Genomic DNA, 26090 nt, shown 5'->3' on the forward strand with positions numbered 1-26090 from the left:
AAACCTACCAAAGGAGATAAACGACCTGTATGCAGAAAACTATAAGACACTGATGAAAGAAATTAAAGATGATACAAACAGATGGAGAGATATACCATGTTCTTGGACTGGAAGAATCAACATTGTGAAAAATGACTATACTACCAAAAACAATCTACAGATTCAATGCAATCCCTACTAAACTACCAATGGTATTTTTCAAAGAAGTAGAAAAAATATTTCACAATTTGTATGGAAACACAAAAGACCCTGAATAGCCAAAGCAATCTTGAGAAAGAAAAACGGAGCTGGAGGAATCAGGCTCCCAGACTTCAGACTATACTACAAAGCTACAGTAATCAAGACAGTATGGTACTGGCACAGAAACAGAAATATAGATCAATGGAACAGGATAGAAAACCCAGAGATAAACCAGAGTACATATGGTCACCTTATCTTTGATAAAGGAGGCAAGCATATACAGTGGAGAAAAGACAGCCTCTTCAATAAGTGGTGCTGGGAAAACTGGACAGCTACATGTAAAAGAATGAAATTAGAACACTCCCTAACACCATACACAAAAATAAACTCATAATGGATTAAAGACCTAAATATAAGGCCAGACACCATCAAACTCTTAGAGGAAAACATAGGCAGAACACTCTATGACATAAATCACAGCAAGATCCTTTTTGACCCACCTCCTAGAGAAATGGAAATAAAAACAAAAATAAACAAATGGGACCTAATGAAACTTAAAAGCTTTTGCACAGCAAAGGAAGCTATAAACAAGTTGAAAAGAGAACCCTCAGAATGGGAGAAAATATTTGCAAATGAAGCAACTGACAAAGGATTGATCTCCAAAATATACAAGCAGCTCACGCAGCTCAATATCAAAAATACAAACAACCCAAGCCAAAAATGGGCAAAGACTGAAATCGACATTTCTCGAAAGAAGATATACAGATTGCCAACAAACGCATGAAAGGGTGCTCAACATCATTAATCATTAGAGAAATGCAAATCAAAACTACAATGAGGTATCACCTCACACCGGTCAGAATGGCCATCATCAAAACATCTCCAAACATTAAATGCTGTAGAGGGTGTGGAGAAAAGGGAACCTCTTGCACTGTTGGTGGGAATATAAATTGATACAGCCACTATGGAGGACAGTATGGAGGTTCCTTCAAAAACTAAAACTAGAACTACCATATGATCCAGCATCCCACTACTGGGCATATACCCTGAGAAAACCATAATTCAAAAAGAGTCATGTAGCACAGTATTCATTGCAGCTCTATTTACAATAGCCAGTACATGGAAGCAACCTAAGTGTCCGTTGACAGTTCAATGGATAAAGAAGATGTAGCACATATATACAATGGAATATTACTCAGCCATAAAAAGAAACAAAATTGAGTTATTTGTAGTTAGGTGGATGGAGTTAGAGAATGTCATACAGAGTGAAGTAAGTCAGAAAGAGAAAAACAAACACCGTATGCTAACACATATATATGGAATCTAAAACAACAAAAAAAGTGGCTCTGAAGAACCTAGTGGCAGGACAGGAATAAAGTCGCAGACCTAGAGAATGGGCTTGAGGACACGGGGAAGGGGAATGGTAAGCTCGGACAAAGTGAGAGAGTAGCATTGACATATATACACTACCAAATGTAAAATAGATAGCTAGTGGGAAGCAGCTGCATAGCACAGGGAGATCACCTCGGTGCTCTGTGTCCCCCTAGAGGGGTGGGATAGGGAGGGTGGGTGGGAGACACAAGAGGGAGGGGATATGAGGATATATGTATACGTATAGCTGATTCACTCTGTTATACAGCAGAAACTACCACACCATTGTAAAGCAATTATACTCCAATAAAGATGTTAAAAAAAAAAAAAAAAAAAAAAAGACAAATGCACCCCAGTGTTCATTGCAGCACTATTTACAATAGCCAGGTCATGGAAGCAACCTAAAGGTCTATCAACAGACGAATGGATAAAGTAGATGTGGTACACATATACAGTGGAATATTACTCAACCATAAAAAGGAATGAAATTGTGTCATTTGTAGACATGTGGATGGACCTAGAGACCATCATACAGAGGGAAGTAAGTCAGAAAGAGAAAAACAAATATCATATATTAACACATATATGTGGAATCTAGAAAAATGGTACAGATGGACTGGTTTGCAAGGCAGAAATAGAGACACAGCTGTAGAGAACAAACTTTTGCACACCAAGGGGGGAAAAGGGGGTTGGCATGAATGGCGAGATTGGGACTATCATATATACACTAATATGTATAAAAGAGATAACTACTGAGAGCCTACTGTGTAGCACAGGGTACTCTGCTTCGCTTTGCTGTACAGTAGAAACTAACACAACATTGTAAAACAATTATACCCCAATAAAAAAAAAAAAAAGAAGGACTTCCCTGGTGGCTCAGTGGTTGGGGATCTGCCTGCCAATGCAGGGCACACGGTTCGAGCCCTGGTCTGGGAAGATCCCACATGCCGCAGAGTAACTAAGCCCGTTTGCCACAACGACTGAGCCTGCGCTCTAGAGCCTGCGAGTCACAACTACTGAGCCCACGTGCCACAACTACTGAAGCCCGTGTGCCTAGAGCCTGTGCTCTGCAGCAAGAGAAGCGACCGCATTGAGAAGCCCACACGCGGCAGCCAAGTGTAGCTCCCACTTGCTGCAAATGGAGAGAAAGCCCGCGTGCAGCAACGAATACCCAACGCAGCCAAATAAATAAATAAATAAATAAATTTATTTAAAAAAGACTAGAGGAAAGGTGAGATTGGGCCCTGAGGGGCTAGCAACACCAGGGAAGACTGAGGACCTATCAGAATGCAGTATACCTGCTGGAATAGTCCAACCATTTTTGCACTCTCAATACACTGACCAATCCAAGCTCCTGTAAGAACTTTTCCTTCTCCCATAACTTGAACTGAAAAGACAGCTGGCAGTCTTTCAGTTAATCTCGAGTGTCCCAAATTAAACAAGCTGAAAATTGAAAAATGAAATCACCTGATAATCACTGAGTGCCAATATCATTAGAGATAACAGATGCAAGAATTTATACCAGGAAATAAAACTAATAGGACAGGATTGTTAAATAAATAGTATAATTAATATCTTCAAACTAGATATGTGAAACGTTGCTTGCTCAAAGGAAGAATAAGAACCAATTTTAAAACTTGGAAATGTTGAATTATATAAGCTTTCTGAATCAAAATTTGGCAATATTTATCAAGTCAGTAAAAGTATGCACAATTTTTGATCCAGCGACAACACTTCAAGAAATTTTTCCTAACGAAGTAATCAATGCTCTGTACAAAGGTTAGCTACAATGGCGTTCATTGAAGCTTTTTTATTGTGGCAAGTTTGAAATAGCCTACCTGTCAAAAAATAGAGGACTGCTTAAATATATACAATATCAACACTATGCAGCCATTAGAAATAATGATATAGGAAAATACTTTAAACCATGGGGAAATGTTTACAATAAAAACTGAAAAGGCATGTTATGAAACACGTACATGAATAATACACTAATACAATAATATTAATAATACTAACACATTAACCTGTGTGAATATTCCATTTTGGGGAAAAAATCTATATATGCATGTGTACACATGCATTCACAGACTAAAAAAAACCTGGAAGAACAGGAAGAAATAAACCACAGTGAAAAGAAATTTTTAAATGTTTTTCCAGGAACGATGTAACTTACATTACCCTAATTCTGATTACCAATCTGCAAACCTTCAGAAGACAAATTTGGAAATGGCAGCAACAGACACAGACTCATCCTATACTGGGTTAAAAGACTGGAAATACAACTACCCCGAAGTGAATAAAATTTTCCCAGGGCTAAAACTATTTCAAGGATTTCAAGAAAGCTATCTCAACATCTGTGGTGATTCTAAGATTTTCTCAGAAGTTTGAAAACTCTCCCACATATCTTGCCCATGAAGTATAAAACTAGGAATGTAAGAAATATTTTTTCAAGGCCTGTGCTGGTTCAGCTCATACATTTCAACAGTAAGGGTCAGAGCTGACAGCACCCCCCAAGGAGGTGAAAATTGGTTTGGGGGGAGGAGATAAAAATATTACATATTACAATGGTTTGTGGCCCTCAAAACTCAATCCTGCCTGACAGTATAAACACATATGCAGTATATATCTGGTACTAAAATTTAATGGTGTTGGGGAGGGGCTATTAGGGGGAAAAATGTCTAAAATGCTCCTGGAGGTGAGGAGGACAATGAAAAAAAGGCTGAGAAACACTGGTTCATCTATAGAACATAAAACTCAAATTCTTTTTTTTTTTCCTTATAACTTCTCTCTTAGTTAGAACTTAGAATAAAAGTATTCACTGCTTTTATTTTTTAATTATACATGTGCACACACATACATGTACACATGTTTCTTTGTGTTAGAAAACTCTATCATTTGCTCTTCAATAGCTCGCTTCTATATTGAACTTTCTAGACCAAAAATAATATTCTATAAAGTACTAGATTTTTTTCTAAGCATTGTATTGCTTTTTGTTTGCAAATATAAGTGTTTAAAGCTTTGAAGAAGTGTATACTTATAGCTATTAACATTACCCCAAGATCTTAGACATAGTTTTTTAAAGTTGACTCTGGAATCATTCACATTATTATGACTCCTGTAATAAAGCACAAATTAGGGGTTAAAAATATTTAACCATTTTTTATCACTTATTGAGTCCTTTATAATATGAAGAACATGCATTAATTATGATATATTAATAAATTATAATATTGAGTATGCATTATAATATTATCTTCATGTTTGTCACTTTATAGTCTCATAATAGCTGCTAATTCTCAATCAAGTCCAAGCAACTTAGAGAAGGAAAGATCAAGAGGTGAGAGGTAAGAGAGATTAGTGCGAACCAGATAAGTCTGTCCAATTTTACTGGGAAAATAAAAGTTTTCCTAGAAGTCTCACCCAAAAGATTTCTACTTATTTTTCTCTGGCCAGAGCTATGACACATGGCCACTCCCCCTGGAAGTAGTTCAAGAGAAGAGGGTTGGAGATGGGGGCTTCAACCAGCTACCCAAAAGCACTTAAGTCTCTTTGATTACATATCAGCCCCTCAAAGTGCCTTTCTTGACAGTCCCACTTAGAGTAGCAGACCCCTCCTTTATGTCCTGGTTTGTTCTTGCACTGTTGTAAGCACTCAGAATAGAGAGGTGCACAAAACACACAAAATGTCCTCTCCTGGGCTTACAGTGCCCTATGTGTTTTCTTTATAAACTACCTAAAATTATAATATTTTTGTTTACTTGCTTATTATCTGTCTTCCCTTCTAGAATGTAAGCTCTAACAGGGTAAGGAGTTTGTTTTATTCAACTCTGTCTTCAGACTGTCTAGAACAGTTCCTGGTATACAAAAACATGTGAATGCATACTGAATAAATGAAATACTGAAAGAGGAAATTAGGCTTGGAGAATTTAAGGATTTCTACCCAAGATTAGACAGCTAATAAGTGGCAAAGCTAATATTTTTAAGAATCTCTGACACAAAAGAAAGACATTATCTTTTAAAATTCATACCAGATCCTCCTTATCTCAATCAGCAGTGCCAAGACTACTGCTATTGATGTGCTGACTGGTATTGGCTCAGGAGAGCTAATTATGAGCATCAGTCTGCAACCTAGCTTTTAGTGATATCATGTCGGTAACTTGAAACAGTCTATGTTGGAAATATTTACTCCCAGCAACTGGCAGATTCCACAGATCAGGGCTCCCTCCCCTGACCAGAGAGCTGGTTGTTAAACATTTGCCAGCAAACCACTGGATATTTCCTTCCCACCCCACTTCCTGTCTCTATTAATGCTAAAAGCACATACGTGAGCTATCCAGACTTCTTTCCCTATGAGCAGTCTTTATTTGGCTGCTTCTGTGGAACTCACTGAGTTTTCAGCATGATGCCCTTCTTTTGCTTTCCCCAATTTCCAAATCTCTAAATCTTTGAACAAGAATCACAGCCCAACCAGGATGGAGCAAATAAAAACTAAAAATTGTGACTACTCAACAAGCAAAGCAGGCAAGGTCACCAGGATATAGGTGGGGAAAGAGAGCAACAGAATTTATAACCAGCTCTGTGTCTATGAAAATGGGCCGGAGCAGAACCTTTGAATGACAGCTCATGGTTGGCAGTCCTGGGCTTACTCCGAGGAGGAGGTAGTGCTGGACTGACTCTATTTGTTTTTTCCCCAAAGGACATTCAATGGAACTTGTATTCTAAAACAGTGAATACCTGAATAAAAATTATATGGGAGTGTTGTAAAAGAATTTCATTAAGTGGCTGCTTGCACTCTAATATTAAAGACTAGATATATGTTCGTTTTATTTTATCTTATTCTTGCTTTACAGAGTATGTCTTTGATCCAGGAACATAAATTATAATTCCTCTTCCTGCCATACAGTTTTTTAAAAACTTCTAATATTAAATAAGATTTTCAACAATATTCATCCCGTGTTCAATTTTTTCCCAACCCTTTTTCCCATTCATTCGTACACAGTCTGGGTCAGATTGCCCCAGGTATATGTAAGGAATATGTAAGGAACCCTAACCCTAGGAGAAAAAGTAGGGGAGGAAGCAATAATTACACTTTCTAGCACAAGTTATCTTAAGACCTCAACATCATGGTGGCAGTCTCATATCACTGTAATAGTGTGTATGGGGTGGGAGAACATGCTTGTGCTTTGATGGTGATAGGCAAAGATAGGAATTAGGACTAAAATAACACATAAAGCACTAGCTGTGTTTCTGGTGATTTATATTTGCTAGCACAGTCATTTATCACAGCAGCCAGTATCATCTGTATTAATATCCCATTTTTTTTGGATAAAGGAACTAAAGTTCAGGGCTTTAGAAAACTTGCCTATAGTCACACAACTAGGAAGTTGTGAAACGGGAATTCACATACAGCCCATGGAAGTTCATGTGTCTTCTACTACACAATGCTCCCTCCAATGAAGACAGCACACTAGCTGCTCTTCATTCTGTTATGACCTAAAAAAGAAGTCACTACCAAAATCTTGACTCACCACATTTCCCTTGGAAAGCTAACTTGTAAATCCACCAAGAAAAACCTGTCTTCTTCTATGGCCAACTCAGGGATCTCTTGCATTGGGCTGTTATCTGTGGGAATCATAGGAAATCAAACATAAGTGTCAGAGCCAGAATTCAAACCCTGGCTTGTCTGGTTCCAGATTCTGTCTGTCTGCTGTTTTCACCCATCATGCTTTTCCACTAATGTAAAAAAGAAAGATCAAAATATATCCAATATTACATAGAAATGGAATACTTATTAACTGCATGTGTTTATTAGAGTTGTGTATGTGACTTGATGCAACTGTAATTCTTGGGACAGAGATACACATGGAAGAAAGTTTCAAGAACAGATAACCACTCAAACACTTGGAAGAATCTAGCCAACAAGCAATTTTAAGAGATTAGCACCAACACCCTACTTAAAACATAAGAAAGGGAAAGTAAGCAAAATTTTTATATTTTGAAACAAAAAACTACAATATCAAAAGCCTCACAGTCTTCCCACAGTGACACATTCAACTTTCCTCAGTGTCACCTACTGTCTTCACATCTTTGAGTCAGTTCCGTGACTTCCACTGCACAGCTTAATTGTCTAAGCCTTCTACTAACACAGTGTCTTCTGTTTGTAATTATTTCCTTGATTTATAGCTCTTTCTTGTTAAGTGTATCCTCCTAGCAAGAAACACCTGCAATCTCTTTGAAGTTCCCCTTTATGTCAGGAATGCCAGCAACAGACTCTCAGATATGGTGTTTGAAAATACCGTCCAACCCCAACATCCTTTCCTCCTCTCAACAGTTAAGTTTAGAGGTTCCTTTTGCAGCGGGGAATCCGGATGCTACCAACTGTTCCTCCTAATTACCAGGCACAAAATGTCTGTTTCAGCAAGAGCTTTCAGAGTCAACTGCTAATCTCAACTCCTCACCTCAAATGAACATATGTTTTTAGTTCTCTTAAAGAACACATTTCCAGGAGTCTTGACTTCAGTTTTCTAAAGTAAGCTAGAGACTATAGGAGTATAGGGGGCTAGGAAGAAGAGTAAGGAAGGTTCAGAGACCAGTCCTTTCTCTGGCTAGTTCAGCTCAGCCATGCCTTCCAAAATAATTAAAAGAACATAAAATCTTAACAAACAGGAACAATATACGATAATCTGGCATGGTATGTTTCTAAAAGTACTACTAGTAATTAAGTATATTTTGGCTTTGAAGCAATCTAGGTTTTAATTTCAGCTCTGCTATATAATGTTGGGAAAAGTACATTAATCTTTTCCAAAGCTCAGTTTTCTCATCTGTACAATGTCAATAGTAATAGTACATAGTTTATAGAACTATAATGAGGATTAAATAAGATGATGGTCCTAAAGTGATTAGCACAAAACCAACCACATACTTTTCAAAGAATATTATTTATTATTGTTTGTTTTTATATAGTAACTTTTACATATCTCCCTTGACATATTACTGTTTCTAGCAAGCATCTGTGACCTAGGTAGATGAAACTCTCACTAACAATCCTGAGTATATCCCTCCTGTGATGGCCTTTGCCTATCCCTGATGGTTTTTCCCTAATTATCTATGGAATTTTCTTGCCAGAATTTCCTAAAGGAAAGCTGCACTAGTTCTAACAAAAGAATGAACTATGTGCCTTCTGGGCCTAGTTCTCTGACACTTCTGGGTAGTTGTCTTCTTGATAAAGAAGTGACTTTTTCCCTTTATTATGTTCTAGAACCTTCTGTCTTTACTGTCACTAATCACTATACCTGTCTCACCATTATACCTTCTCTTCACACTACAGTGTGATTTTCTGCTTAATGGCACTTAGAGGAAAAAGCAAGAGAAAGCTAAATTTTTGGAGTAGCAGGCAGTTTTCCATAAATTTATTTGATCCTCACTTCACAAAAATCCTAGGAATAATGAGAAAATTGATGCTCCTCCCTCCTACCCTGATTGCTGATTACAAATAAAATGTTCTGAAACGCCATGCAATTTTATATAGAGAGCTTTGAAATTTTTTTTTTCTTAACATCTTTGTTGGAGTATAATTGCTTTACAATGGTGTGCTAGTTTCTTCTTTAAAACAAAGTGAATCAGTTATACATATGCATACATATATCCCCATATCTCCTCCCTCTTGCATCTCCCTCTCACTCTCCCTATCCCACTCCTCTAGGTGGTCACAAAGCACCGAGCTGATCTCCCTGTGCTATGTGGCTGCTTCCCACTAGCTATCTATTCTACATTTGGTTGTATATATAAGTCCATGCCACTCTCTCACTTCATCCCAGCTTACCCTTCCCCCTCCCCATGTCCTCAAGTCCATTTTCTATGTCTGTGTCTTTATTCCTGTCCTGCCCCTAGGTTCTTAGGGATACCTTCTCAGTCAGGACTTGAGTTTTTATTTTTGTTTTTGTTTGTCTTTTAATATATTCTCAATTATCTTCCAAGAACTTTAGATGGTTTATTATATAGAGAAAACCTATACATTAATGCCAATAAAATTAGAGTTCAAAAATATAGGAAAAGATGATTCTAAAACTGTAATCTCTAAATTTTTTTCTGAACTTCTTGGCATCCAAGGCAAAAAGATTATTAAAGAGTTTCTATAATTTTTATTATCTTTTAAAATTAAAAAGGAAATAGAACTTTAATAGAAATGTAATACAGCTATTAAACAGAGGTTTACCTTAAGTAAGTCTGGAAGATAGGAACACAGAGTCCTCTGGAGGATAAATGGAGCAGGAAAGCAGTATCTGACCAAACAAATAAAGTGGAAGTTGAAGGATGTAGGGACAAAATGCAGATAAGTGTTCTCACACCAAACAGAAGATTCTTGAGACCTTCTCAATGCTTGTGACTTATGGGCATTAGAAGAAGAGTAGGAAAATCAAACAATGGCTAAGATCATGCCATTCAGTCACTTATTCATTCAACAAATATATATTGCATGCTTACTGTTTGCCAAGCACTATTCTAGGCAATAAGGATATAACAATGAATAAACAGACAAGTGTCCTGTTCTCATGGGAACTACATTCCATTGGGAATAAAAGAATGGAGCATGAAGACAAACAATAAACATGTAAACAAATAAATAAACATATTTATAACAATAGTAAGTGCCATAAAGAAAAGTTTTAAACTGTTTTAACAGAATGATGAGATAGATGGCTACTTTGTTGGGTGGTCAGGGAAGATTTTTCTGAAGAGTTAATATTTGACCTGAGACCTGTTATGATACAAAAGAGCCAGCAATAGGAAAATCAGAGAGAAGATTATTATTCCTCAGAGAGGCAGGAGAGAAGGAGATGATAATGCCACTTAATTAGAGAACCAGACCTAGTACCTATGCATCACCAAGAGAATGGTTTGAGCCAGAGTAAGAGTGTTTTGCTACTTAAAATTTTGATACCTGTAGAAGAGTCCTAGAAATGAGCAGAGGTGAGTGCTCATTAAAGAAAAGGAAATGTATAGGTTATTGAGGAAGGTAAGTAAGTTTTTCAGAATGAAGTTACTCAAGTTTTCTCAGTATCTTAATGAAATCTATCAAAAATGCCCAATTCCAGTAACAGAAAACAAGGTAACTCAGACAAAACCTCTCATTACATTTTACATAAGTAAAAATATATTAAAAATCTTCTTAAGGGCATCAAAGAGCTAATAAGACCATCAGGAATAACCAAGACAAGATCTAGGAGCTGACAGATATCTAGAGAAATGAGTCCTACATTTAAAACCACTTTACCACACTGAGACCAGAAAAGATTTGCACATAAGAATAAGAGTAAATCAGAAATTATCCAACCCCCCACAGATAGAAGCCCAGCTTTGAATTATCTAGGTGACTCTTAAGCATTGAAACTAAACTAAAGTAGTACCAAATTATTAACATCTCCATCTTACTAAAGAGGTATCATATTGCTTCTGCATGGCAAAAGCAAATGAAAACTTCTCTAGGAAGTTACATCATCTGAGGTCTCAAGTTATTTTCAAAAATAATTTTTCAAATACAACGTCCAGGATGCAATCAAATCTAAACAATCATATGAGAAGAAAATATGGTGCACTGTGTTGAATACTGTCTCTCTGGAGAGCTCTGATACAGATAAATGAAACTTCACAAATAACAGAGAACAGAAATCAACCCAAAAGTACTCTCTGATATTGGATCTATCAGACTCAGACATTAAAACAACTACACTTAACATGTTCCAGGAAATAAAAGCCAGCCTTAACAATTTCAGTAGATAACTGAAAAATGTAAAAAGTAACATAGTAGGGACTTCCCTGGTGGTCCAGTGGTAAAGAATCTGCCTTACAATGCAGGGGATGCAGGTTCAATCCCTAGTCGGGGAACTAAGATCTCACATACCACGGGACAACTAAGTTCACGTGCCACAGCTACTGAGCTCACATGCCTCAACTAGAGAGCCTGCATGCCACAAACTACAGAGCCCACACACTGTGGAACCTGCACGTCACAACTGGAGAGAGAAAACCCGCACACCACAACTAGAGGGTAGCTCACACGCCACAACGAAAGATCTTGCATGCCTCAACAAAGATCCCACATGCTGCAACTAAGACCCGATGCAGCCAAAAATAAATTAAATAAATAAATAATAAATAAATCTTTAAAAAAAAAAGTAACATAGTAGATTTGAAAAAGAACCAACCAGAAATTGTAGCACTGAATAAAACTGAAATCAGTAAAATTCAAATAGCACATTAGACACAGGTGAAGAGTAAATTATTAAACTGTGAAGTATATCAGGAGGAACTATCTAGAATGAAGCACAGAGAGACAAAATGATCAAAAACAGAGAAGGGAAAGATAAGACAAAAAAAGATAAAGTGAGAAGTAATAACATATAGGGAATTAGAATTACCAAAGAAGGAGAGAGGAAGGCAGAGCAATACTGGAAAAGACAATGACTAAGACTTTTTAAAAAATAATGAAATACATCAATCTACATATTTAAGAAATCAAATAAATTCTAGGCAGAATAAATAAAATGAAATTTACACCTACACATATCATAATTGAAATGTAGAATATAAAGATAATGAGAAAAATTGTAAAGCTGCCAGGAAAAGAAAAACAGATTAAGGAGAAGCAACAGTAATGTTTGTAGCAGACCTATCAACATCAAAGATGGAAGCTAGAAGATAGTGAAATGAAATTTTGGAAGTAGTGAAATATAATACTGTCAATTCAGAATTGTATACCATGTAAGAATTATTCTTCAAGAATAGGCTAAAATAAAAATAGTCTAACTCAAACCAAAACTGGAATAATAAACCACCAGTAGACTCATTCTAAAGGAAAGGCTAAAAAATGTAATTTGAGCTGAAGGTAAATATAAGATCCCTAAAGGAAGATTGGAGATACAGGAAAAAATGAATAACAACAAAAATGTTAAACATGCAGATAAATCTAACTGAATATTATTTGTGTAAAATAATAACAAAATCTTTGAAAATACGAAAAGAATAACACCAAATAACAAAGAATGGAGGTGAGTAAATAGATTAAAACTGTCATAAAATTCTTGCATTGTCTAAAATGGAGAGTATAAGTACCAATTAATAATTAACTTTCATAAAGCAAGTAAGATTTTTAAGCTTTTAAGGTAGTCAATTAAAAAAATAAGTTGTACAAAATTCCCTTAGATTTTAAAATGGGTTTGTAAAAATATCCAATCATTTCAAAAGGAAAGAAGAAAAGTTAGATAAAGGAATACAGAACAAGTGGAACAAATTAAATATATATAGGAATAAATTGATTTAGTCCCAAATAAATCAGCAATTACATTAAACTCAGATGAACTAAATGCTGCAATTTAAATACAAATATTATCACGCTGGATTTAAAAAAATGAAGAGTCATATACTATTTATAGGAAATATATCTAGAACCTAAGGATATAAAAAGGTTGAAGGTAAGGAATTAAAATAGATGTATCCTGCAAATATGAATCAAAATAGAGCTGATATAGCTAAATTAATATAAGAAAACTAAACTTTAAAGCAAAAAGCATTAGCCATATTCAGAATATATGGGCATGGGGCCAAGACATCAAAATTTTAATAAGCACCACTGCTGATTCTTATGCACTCTAAAATCTATTTGATAATGATATATTTTATAAGAATTATAGCCTGGAAAACCATAGAGAAATAAATAGTATATCCCTAAAACCAGGGTTTCATAGAGTTTACATTTACATTGTTGATGGGGGTATGGGGGGGGGTCAATAGAAAGGGCTAATCATCTAAATGAAAACCAATGCCTAAATAGGCTTCATAAGAGCTGCATTACTTGATTTCAATCAAAGCCTTTCTTTACAATTTTTCTCATTTTTTATTAGGTTTACTCCTTGAAAAATACTGGCCCTCATTTTGAAATCATTTAAACTCCACTTTTATCACAAAGCATAAAAGATAGCAGCTCTGACTCTATTTATGAGCAAATAACCCTAACCTCCCTTTCTCCCAACAAGTGAAGTGGGTGTAGCTTAAATTTTGGAATCCCCATTTTGAAGATAAGCAACGTCACTTTTATCTCTTGAATCATTTTCTTTATATACTTGACTAGAAGAAAAAAATTTCCAAGAATAACTAAATGATAGCTAAACACTGTTCACCAACCACCATAAATGTGGAATAGGGTCCTTTGAAGCACTTACAGGCATTCAGGACCAGCCTGTCATTAATTCCATAGCACATATAGAAGTTGAAAGGCAGAACCCAGATTATTTAATTTAGCTAAACAGGGAAAAACATTTATACCCCCTAACTTAGATTTTTTTTAAGCCCTCAATTTTGAATCAGAGTTTTAACAAAACCCTCATGGCATCCAGGGTAATATTTTATGGATTTTCTCTATGTTTTTCATTTCAAAACGTCTATCTCATGAAATTTTAAAATTAGAATGGCAAAAGAAGCAATCACATATAATCCAACACCCTTCTCCTTGCCCACCGCCACCCCCCCCCCATATAAGAAAGCAGAAAATATGATCTCATTCTCGTAAATGTAGTGACAGGCAAAACATGTAGTCAAGTTTTGGAACTCACTAATTCTATATTAGCTAAGCTTACATCACTTACATAAAACGATAGAGCCCACAAGGGGTTTTCATTAGTCAAGCATTGACTTGTGTCCCATTTTTTAAAGGTAATTGAATGTTGTTTTAAATGTGTATTTCTTAATAAATTGAGTCACTGAGGCAGCACTGACAAAGAAAAATATACTATTTTCAAATTAAAGTCAAATTTTAGAGAGGATGTAATAAGCTTCAAGGATAAGGTATAGTTTTCCTTAATATTCAACTGAGACGGAAAATAAACTATAGATATGGAACAAGAAAAAAGTTGATCTCTAATGTTTCTATTCAAAAGAGGCAGAAAAGCAAAGGGGTTGGAGGTAGACAACTGGAATATCTCACGGCTATTTGAGCAGAGTGAATACTTCAAACCAAATCACTAGAATGTGGAGGTATTTGGAGATGTTCTTGTCCACAGCTTTATGAATGTTTCCCTGAATATCACTTTTATACTTTTATACTTGCAAAAGAGTTTCAAATGTTTTGATAGAAATTTTGGTACAAGTCAAACATCACAATTTCATGTTCCCAAGTGCCTTTCCCACAACTGTCTTGGGCTTTTGACCACTCAAGGACATTTTTGGTTATAGACATGTTGAAACTGTATATAACAATTCTCAAAGTGTCCAGTCTATTTCACAAAAATATTTATCTTAATCCAAAGCTAAATGACCTCCCTGTGTGTATGTGAACATATTTGTGTGTAACTGCTCATACTTGGAAATAATTCTACTGAAGGCAGTTGAGCTCATTTGAAAACGATGAGAATCATACAAAAATAAAATGGCTTTCATCACTTGACTTTGGATTAAGCCCAAAAAGTAAAACAACAAAAGGCATTGGAACATTTGTGAAATATTTAGGCTTTAGAAATTAGACAAATATGAAGCCAAGAGCAACACTAAACCAGGTTCTATATGCTAGGTATCAGGCAAGTGTCTGGAATCAAGGACACAGCAAGATATGCTTTCACTGGCATGGATCAAAATCAATCAGCATTGAATTTAGAGAAATGCAAATCAAAACCACAATGAGGTACCACCTCACACAGGTCAGAATGGCCGTCTTTAAAAAGTCTACAAATAGGGCCTCCCCTGGTGGTGCAGTGGTTAAGAATCTGCCTGCCAATGCAGGGGATGCAGGTTCAAGCCCTGGTCAGGGAACTAAGATCCCACATGCCATGGAGCAACTGAGCCCGTGTGCCACGACTACTGAGCCTGAGCTCTAGAGCCTGCAAGCCACAACTACAGAGCCCAAGTGCCACAACAACTGAGGCTTGCGTGCCTAGAGCCCATGCTCCACAACAAGAGAAGCCACCGCAATGAGAAGCCCATACACCGCAACAAAGAGTAGCCCCTGCTAGCTGCAACTAGAGAAAGTCCACACACAGCAACGAAGACCCAGTGCAGCCAAAAACAAATAAATAAATTTATTTTAAAAAAAAGTCTACAAACAACAAATGCTGGAGAGGGTATGGAGAAAAGGGAACCCTCCTACACTGTTGGTGGGAACACAAGTTGGTACAGCCACTATGGAAAACAGGGGAGGTTCCTCAGAAAAGTAAAAACAGAATTACCATGTGATCCAGCAATCCCACACCTGGGCATACACCCTGACAAAACTATAATTCAAAAACATGCATGCACCCCTATGTTCATAGCAGCACTATTCATACAATAGCCAAAACATGGAAACAACCTAAATGTCCATAGACAGATGAATGGATAAAGAAGATGTGGTACAAATATACAATGGAATACGACTCAACCATAAAAAAGAATGAAATAATGCCATTTGCAGCAACATGGATACAACTAGAGATTATCATACTAAGCGAAGCAAATCAGAAAGAGAAAGACAAATACCATATGATATCACTTATATGTGGAATCTAAAATATGGCACAAATGAACCTATCTACAAAACAGAAACAGACTCACAGACATAAAGAACAGACTTGTGGTTGCCAAGGGGAAAGGGGGTAAGGGAGGGAAGGACTAGGAGTGTGGGATTAGCGGATGTAAACTATTATATATAGGATGGATAAACAACAAAGTCTTACTGTATAGCACAGGGAACTATATTCAATATCCTGTGATAAACCATAACGGAAAAGAATATATAAAAAAAAGAAAGTCTCTATGTGTATAACTGAGTCACTTTGCTATACAGCAGAGGTTGGCACAACTTTGTAAATCAGCTATACTTCAATAAAAAAAAATCAATCAGCATTGCTTATGAACAGAGAAACCATTTTATTAATTTATTTATTTTTACTTTTAATTTTTATTTTCATTTTGAAACAACATCAGAATAACAGAACATTGCAAAAGAAGTACCAAGAAGTCCCATAAACCATTCACTAAAATTCCACAAATGTCGTTATCTTACATAGGACTGTACATGGCCCAAGCCAGGGAATTATCAGATACAATACTATAGGTTGTACTAATACACAGGCCTTATGTAAATTTCACCAATATTCCCACTAATTTCCTTTTCCTAGTCCAAGGTTGAGTCTGGGGATCACACAATGCATGTAGTTGTCATGTCTCCTTAGTTTCTCCAACCTGTGACCATTCCTCAGTCTTCCCTTCTCTTTTATGATTTTCACATAATTGATCACATATGATCTTCAATAATAACTGTCTATTTTTTTAACATCTTTATTGGACTATAATTGCTTTACAATGGTGTGTTAGCTTCTGCTTTATAACAAAGTGAATCAGCTATACATATATATATAGCCCCATATCTCCTCCTTCTTGCATCTCCCCCTAACCCTCCCTATCCCAACCCTCTAGGTGGTCACAAAGCACCGAGCTGATCTCCCTGTGCTATGTGGCTGCTTCCCACTAGCTATCTATTTTACATTTGGTAGTGTATATATGTCCATGCCACTCTCTCACTTTGTCCCAGCTTACCGTTCCCCCTTCCCATGTTCTCAAGTCCATTCGTTATGTCAGAGAAACCATTTTAAATTAAAAGTATTCAAGGAAGGAAAGGACATAGAGATAAGTAGTAGGTGACAAGTTGTGTAAAGGGTCTAAGAAAAGGAGAATTCAGTTAACAAGGGGTCCTGTTTTCAGAGGGATCTCGTTTGACAATCAGAAACCAAGTCAGCCAGGAGGAAGGGGGAAAGGATGAGACAGAAATAAACAGAGAATCAAAGGTTAAGATCCAGGGAAAGAGGGACCTCTTTCAGAGAGATAGTTTATTAGTAATATTTTGTTGATTAACCAAAGTAGGCCAGAAGAATGTAAATTGGTCTGTAGAGGAAAATAACCCAAAATAGTGTGCTGCTAACAGAGACTGCACTCCCCCCCCCTCCCCCTATACCCTTGCATACAGAACAGTTGTTACCCTGCAAATTGCATGTTAGAAACTTTCAGGTGCTCTCATGGCTTTGAAAGACATCCCTGCATTTGGGATGGATTCAGCAGCAGGTAGCTCAGACCAAACTTTAAAATTAAAAGAAAATAACATTTAATATCTATCATGGGCCAAGCATTAGTAAAGGATTTATATATGTTATTTCATTTAATTATTTGTTCGTTCTATATTTGTTAAGCACCAACAGTTGTATCAGATACTTTCCCAGCAATGTTATGATACAAGTGGTTATTAATATCCTCAAGTTACAGAGGGAAAAGGGGGGGGGGCAAAGAGTAATTGAGTTGTGTGCTCAGGGTCACACAACTGGTAAATTGATAATCTAGGCATATTTAATTTTTGTTTGGGAAGAGTATATTCAAATCTTCTCTTCATTCAAACGATTTGTGCTTCTGGGAAAGTTGCTTACATTTTTTTTTTTTTCTCTCCTGTGTTTCTCATACTGTAAAAGGGAAAGTGCTCACACTATTCTCAAATTTGATTTATGATAACTCTGGTGTTTCTTGAAGGAAAAAAGGGGGCACTGATGAAATGGACTAGGTGCTATAACCATTATCCCCCTTAAATAGTCCAAACACAATTTTTCTCATAAAAACACTATGTGCCCACAAAACTTTAGGATATACAAATACTTAAGATTCTTAACTCTGACACAGAATCTGTTTATGGAGAGCACAGATTCAAATGAATATTGTTAATATGAATTTGAAACTGAACGAGCAGCAACTTTGGAAAATGTAGCATTGGCTGTGATTTATATCTTTTAAGCACATTTCTTCAATGTCTATTCACCACAAAGTGCTTTCTCACAAGTTGTCATATTTATACATGTCCTTGTAAATGTTTTAGCTAAACCTGAGTTTCACTTCTAGATCCCATGTAAATAGGAAACTTTATGAAGACAAAACTCAGAAACAACTAAAAGTTACATGGTAAAGATTTGGCCTTGCCAAACTTTCTCCAAAATAAAACTTAGTGTTTAAAGTCACATGCTAAAAACCTCTCCAATTTTTAGATTGACTGATGAATACATGTTTAAGAGGTTATGTAATGGCATATATGCACCAAGTACATCCAGAGTGGCTGAAGAGGATTCAGCTTCCAACTTTATAGGCATTCCTTGTGCTCACATACCAAAATCTTAGTTTCTATGTAAAGTACTTTCCAGAGTACACAAGAATTCTATAGTTCCTTGAGTATCATTTTAGTCAAGGACACAGGGAAATCCTCAGAACCCAAATTCTCACTGAGATGAAAGAAATGTCTTATTTATTTGTGTAACATAACAGGGATTGCCCCTGCCTGTCACTCCTGAGGCAAAGAATAGATTCCTCAGCATTTATTTTCTCTCAGAGGCAGGGTTCTAATATGGGCTTGCAGCAAAAATCTTGAGTGCAAGTCCAAGCTCTACCACAGCTCTATACGTCAGACTAGTGGTTCTCCAAGTGTGGTCCACAGACTTAAAGCGATAGGATCACCTAAGAAATTAATGGAAATAAAAATTCCTGGACTCTCCAAACTACTGAATCAGAAACTCTAGGGGTAGGGCCCAGATATCTGGGTTTTAACAAGCACTCCAGAGATTCTTTTTTTTTATTATTATTGGGGTATAGTTGTTTTACAATGTTGTGTTAGTTCCTACTGCACAGCGAAGTGAAGTAGAGTTCCCTGTGCCATACAGCAGGTTTTCATTAGCTATCTATTTTATACATATTAGTGTACATATGTTAGTCCCAATCTCCCAATTCATCCCACCCTCCCCTTTCCCCCGTTGGTGTCCATACATTTGTTCTCTACATCTGCATCTCTATTTCTGCTTGCAAACCAGTTCATCTGTACCATTTTTCTAGATTCCACATATATGCGTTAATATACGATATTTGTTTTTCTCTTTCTGACTTACTTCACTCTGTATGACAGACTCTAGGTCCATCCACCTCACTACACATAACTCAATTTCATTTCTTTTCATGGCTGAGTAATATTCCATTGTATATATGTGCCACATCTTCTTTATCCATTCATCTGTCAATGGACACGAAGGTTGCTTCCATGTCCTGGCTATTGTAAATAGTGCTGCAATGAACATTGTGGTACATGACTCTTTTTGAATTATGGTTTTCTCAGGATATATGCCCAGTAGTGGGAGTGCTGGGTCATATGGTAGTTCTATTTTTAGTTTTTTAAGGAACCTCCATACTGTTCTCCATAGTGGCTGTATCAATTTACATTCCCACCAAAAGTACAGGAGGGTTCCCTTTTCTCCACACCCTCTACAGCATTTATTTTTTGTAGATTATTTTCATAATGGTCATTCAGACCAGTGTGAGGTGACACCTACAACTTGTAGTGTTGATTTGCATTTCTCTAATGATTAGTGATGTTGAGCATCCTTTCATGTGTTTAATGGCAATCTGTATATCTTCTTTGGAGAAATGTCTATTTAGGTCTTCTGCCCATTTTTGGACTGGGTTGTTTGTATATTTGATATTGAGCTGCATGTGCTGCTTGTATATTTTGGAGATTAATCCTTTGTCAGGTGCTTCATTTGCAAATATTTTCTCCCATTCTGAGGGTTGCCTTTTTGTCTTCTCTATGGCTTCCTTTACTGTGCAAAAGCTTTGAAGTTTCATTAAGTCTCATTTGTTTATTTTTGTTTTTATTTCCATTTCTCTAGGAGGTGGGTCAAAAAGGATCTTGTGATTTACATTATACAGTGTTCTGCCTATGTTTTCCTCTATGAGTTTGATGGTGTCTGGCCTTACATTTATGTCTTCAATCCATTTTGAGTTTATTTTTGTGTATGGTGTTAGGGAGTGTTCTAATTTCATTCTTTTACATGTAGCTGTCCAGTTTTCCCAGCACCACTTACTGAAGAGGCTATCTTTTCTCCATTGTATATTCATGTCTCCTTTATCAAAGAGAAGGTGACCATATGTGTGTGGGTTTATCTCTGGGTTTTCTATCCTGTTCCATTGATCTATATTTCTGTTTTTGTGCCAGCACCATACTGCCTTGATTACTTTAGCTTTGTAGTATAGTCTGAAGTCAGGGAGCCTTATTCCTCCAGCTCTGTTTTTCTTTCTCAAGATTGCTTTGGCTATTCAGGGTCTTTTGTGTTTCCATACAAATTGTGAAATTTTTTGTTCTAGTTCTATGAAAAATGTCATTAGTAGTTTGATAGTGATTGCACTGAATCTGTAGATTGCTTTGGGTAGTATAGTCATTTTCACAATGTTGATTCTTCGAATCCAAGAACATGGTATATCTCCCCATCTGTTCGTATCGCCTTTGATTTCTTTCATCAGTGTCTTATAGTTTTCTGCATACAGGTCTTTTTTCTCCTTAGGTCAGTTTATTCCTCGGTATTTTATTCTTTTTGTTGCAATGGTGCAAGGGAGTGCTTCCTTAATTTCTCTTTCAGATTTTTCATCATTAGTGTATAGGAATGCAAGAGATTTCTTTACATTAGTTTTGTATCCTGCTACTTTACCAAATTCATTGATTAGCTTTAGTAGTTTTTTGCTAGCATCTTTAGGATTCTCTATATATAGCATCATGTCCTCTGCAAACAGTGACTGTTTTACTTCTCTTTTCTGATTTAGATTATTTTAATTTCTTTTTCATCTCTGATTGCTGTGGCTAAAACTTCTGAAACTATGTTGAATAATAGTGGGGAGAGTGGGCAATCTTATCTTGTTCCTGAACTTAGTGGAAATGGTTTCAGTTTTCCACCACTGAGAACGATGTTGGCTGTGGGTTTGTCATATATGGCCCTTATAATGTTGAAGTAAGTTCCCTCTATGCCTACTTTCTGGAGATTTTTTTTATCATAAATGGGTGTTGAATTCTGTCAAAAGCTTTTTCTGCATCTACTGAGATGATCATATGGTTTCTATCCTTCAATTTTTTAATATAGTTCATCACACTGATTGATTTGCATATATTGAAGAATCCTTGCATTCCTGGGATAAACCCCACTTGATCATGGTGTATGATCCTTTTAATGTGCTGTTGGATTCTGTTTGCTAGTATTTTGTTGAGGATTTTTGCATCTATGTTCATCAGTGATATTGGCCTGTAGTGTTCTTTTTTTTGTGATATCTTTGTCTGGTTTTGGTATCAGGGTGATGGTGGCCTTGTAGAATGAGTTTGGGAGTGTTCCTCCCTCTGCTATATTTTGGAAGAGTTTGAGAAGCATAGGTGTTAACTGTTCTCTAAATGTTTGATAGAATTCACCTGTGAAGCCATCTGGTCCTGGGCTTTTGTTTGTTGGAAGATTTCTAATCACAGTTTCAATATCAGTGCTTGTGATTGGTCTGTTTATATTTTCTATTTCTTCCTGATTCAGTCTTGGAAGGTTGTGCTTTTCTAAGAATTTGTCCATTTCTTCCAGGTTTTCCATTTTATTCGCATAGAGTTGCTTGCAGTAATCTCTCATGATCCTTTGTATTTCTGCCGTGTCAGTTTTTACTTCTCCTTTCTTGTTTCTAATCCTATTGATTTTAGTCTTCTCCCTTTTTTTCTTGATGAGGCTGGATAATGGTTTATCAGTTTTGTTTGTCTTCTCAAAGAATCTGTTTTTAGTTCTATTGATCTTTGCTATCACCTCCTTCATTTCTTTTTCCTTTATTTCTGATCTGATCATAATGATTTATTTCCTTCTGCTAACTTTGGGGTTTTTTTTTTGTTCTTCTTTCTCTAATTGCTATAGGTGTGAGGTTAGGTTGTTTATTTCAGATGTTTCTTGTTTCTTGAAATAGGATTGTATTGCTATAAACTTCCCTCTTAGAACTGCTTTTGCTCCATCCCATAGGTTTTGGGTCATCATGTTTTCATTTTCATTTGTTTCTAGGTATTTTTTTATTTCGTCTTTGATTTCTTCAGTGAGCTCTTGGTTATTTAGTAGTGTATTGTTTAGACTACATGTGTCTGTATTTTTTACAGTTTTTCTCCTGTAATTAATATCTAGTCTCATAGCATTGTGATCAGAAAAGATAGTTGATAACAATTTCAGTTTTCTTAAATTTACCAATGCTTGATTTGTGACCCAAGATATGATCTATCCTGGAGAATGTTCCATGAGCACTAGAGAAGAAAGCATATTCTGTTGTTTTTGGATGGAATGTCATATAAATATCAATTAAGTGCATCTTGTTTAATGTGTCATTTAAAGCTTGTGTTTTCTTATTTATTTTCATTTTGGATGATCTGTCCATTCGTGAAAGTGGGGTGTTAAAGTCCCCTACTATGATTGTGTTACTGTTGAATTCCCATTTTATGGCTGTTAGCATTTGCCTTATGTATTGAGATGCTCCTATATTGGGTGCATAAATATTTACAGTTGTTATATCTTCTTCTTGGATTGATCCCTTGATCATTATGCAGTGTCCTTGTTTGTCTCTTGTAATAGTCTTTATTTTAAAGTCTATTTTGTCTGTTATAATATTTTGTTTTAAACCTCACATCAAAAATAAACATCATTATACCACCTGATGATGACCATTAAAACTTTTTCTCACTTTTGTCCGGTCAACTTTTTTTTCAAATGACTGCAGTTTGAAAAATAACCAGTCTCCTGAGGGAAAGAAGAGCCAGAGAAAAATCTTTCTTAAAGATAAATATATATATATATATATAAATAATTGCTTCAAGGTAACTAAAAAACTCAGTGACTTACTTTTCTCCCTGTTGAAACAGCTGAATCATAACTACTTCAGACTGAGCTTTCTATTCTTTCTTTTAGAATCTAGAGAGAGGTTGGTAACCCTTTCCTCCTAGAAATCCCTCTATGATATCTTAATCCAAAATCCTTCTGCAGTAAATGACAGTGTGGGTTTTTTTTCTCCATCATTAAAAGTTATTAAAAAAAAAGTTATTAAGGCAGCTGGTTACTGTCTCCCTTCATATAATGAACTCAACAATGAAATTACCACCTACCTACCTCCTTTCTCTTTCCAAGCTAATTAATGTCACTTTCTTTAATTTTTCTAGTTTTAAATTTCTGTCTTTATATTTTTCTTATGGTCTCTCTAAGGCCCACTTCAAACATGAAATCCAAAGTTCTTACAGGACAACATTCATATTTGTTTACTTGTCTCCCCAGAATTTCCTGAGGATAGAAATTCTTCAAATCTTCATGACCAAAACAGAGAAGAGAGTTTAACTTGGTTGAACTGAATTGTCATATAAGCCTCACTTAGGAGAGTTATATCTATCATACATACAGGTGCTAGATAGAGTACTAAAACTCGTTGTTCTACCCAAATATAATGAGACATACCCTCAAATTGTATGTCCACCTAGAACTTCAGAATGTGGCCTTATTTAGAAAGAGGTTTTAAAGATGTAATTTGTTAAAATGAGAGTATACTAGATTAGGGTGGGCCCTAATCCTAGGGCTGGTGTCCTTACAAGAAAACAGAGACATGTTATTTTAATGCCCAGTTTGTGGTACTTCATTACAGCAGAACTAGGAAACTCATAAACCAAGCATCACTGTTTCCCCCACTATCTGAGCAACTGGCAATGTTTCCTTATGGTTCACTGTCCATCACAGGCAATGTCTCAAAATTGTTACTCCCTCCAAAAAAAATACAAATAAAAGACATTTTGTTTCAAATCATCCTTTTCCTCAAAGGCTTGTTCATTCAAAATCCACATCCAATTCCATCAATATAATAAAAAATGTAAGAAAAAGTGAACATATGATAAGAAAAGGTAAAAGGACACCCAGTCATTAAAAATCACATATTTGAAGAACTTTCATTTAAGGAAAGTGCTCAATATATAATGTTAAAAGAAAAAACAAGATACATATTTCATATGAAATATGCTTTCAATTTTTTAAGTGCACATATAAAAATAAGATACTTGAAGAAAAAAAAAAAACCAACAAAAACTCTTTGGGAGGCAAACCTAAAGATACCTTATATTTGGCTCTTTCTATCCTTATTTATTTTCTGGATTTTCTACAATGAATTAATTACTTTTATAATCAGAAAAATGCTATTTACACAAGGTTATTTGAAGACAAGAGAACTAAATGGGAGAAAAAAAAACAGTTATCTTTAAAAAAATCTTAACAATCCCTATTCATCCAAGAAGCACAGGACTATTGCAAACTATTAAAATGAATAAGTTTGACATGTCTTAGATAGGAATTGGATATCAAATAATTTTATCTGAGGCACTGAAAATTTCCTCAAATTGTGCAATGGTATATGAAATCAAGAAATCAGCCCCAGAGTTTTGCTTTCTCTCTACTGATCTTTCTACTACCAATGACACCTTTTACATACTTAGATGGTACTTCTTTAAAAAGAAAATTCAGGGACTTCCCTGGTGGTCCAGTGGTTCAGAATCTGCCGTCAAATACAGGGGATGCAGGTTCAGTCCCTGGTCAGGGAACTAAGACTGAGTGCCGCAACTACTGAGTCTGCATGCCACAACTAGAGAGCCCACGTGCTGCTACTACAGGGCCCATGTGCTCTGATGCCTGCACGCTACAACTAGAGAGCCTGCACACCATAACTAGAGAGAAGCCCACATTCCACAACTGGAGAGAAACCCATGCACCACAACTAGAGAGGAGCCCGTGTGTTGCAATGAAAGATCCCGTGTGCCACAACTAAGACCCAACGCAGCCATAAATAAATAAATACATAAATAAATAAATAAGAAAATTTATACTGGGAAATTAAGTATCATGAAACCAATCCAGACATAGTATAACGTGAAAAACGTACTATTCATTATTAACCACCTTCTCAGTGCCCACATCCACACACTTTCTTTTTTCCATATATCTAATTCCAAAAATGGCACATCTAATCTCATTCAAATACCTACGCCCAACTGAAAATGCATCATCCTCTTCTCAAAGAAAGACACCAAAATCATGTCCAGTTTCTGAATTGTGCTCTGAGTTTAAGATCTCTGTGGGCTGTGAATTCCTCTTGGTGGGTTTCAAATGTGGCTCCTCATGGTCCAGCAAATGATAAATGGTCCAGCGAAATGATGAATGTGATCATCCCAACAAGCTCACAATACACAGGAAAGGATAAACAATATTATATCACCAGAAGACCTTCCATTTGAAAGATAGAGAAGGAGAAGGGCCGTGGAGAGGTGAAATGACTTCCTGTTCTGTATTAGAATGAAGTCCTCAGGGGACAGCCTGATTTTGAGGACCTTCCTGCCACACTCAAGGAAGCAGGAGGAAGACTCCCTTTCTGGAACTACATTGCTTTGGCACCTCTCTTCCTGTTGGCATATTTTGAAAGGATGGTGATTACCTTTGCTTAGGAGCATTTATGGTTCTCTTTTCAGACGCTGGCACTTTCTGGCAATAAACTCCTTTACAATTCTTAAATATATATATATGCTTTAACAGACTTTTCTAAAGAACACACATGTAGAGGTCCTGGAATGGATACTCTTATTATTATTCTGTATTTCTTTGTTGTTTGAAACTTTAAGAAGAATGTATAATTTGTACAACTTT

At 36.1% G+C, this 26090-nt stretch overlaps 1 protein-coding gene across 2 annotated transcripts in view; it reads right to left on the bottom strand.

The window, feature by feature from the left end:
- LRRC69 (leucine rich repeat containing 69) overlaps positions 1-26090 on the bottom strand; it is a 98859-nt gene that overhangs the window by 41910 nt on the left and 30859 nt on the right. The window lies entirely within an intron of this gene.

The sequence above is a fragment of the Balaenoptera acutorostrata genome, chromosome 17 (genome assembly GCF_949987535.1).
Source record: "Balaenoptera acutorostrata chromosome 17, mBalAcu1.1, whole genome shotgun sequence".
NCBI lineage: Eukaryota > Metazoa > Chordata > Mammalia > Artiodactyla > Balaenopteridae > Balaenoptera > Balaenoptera acutorostrata.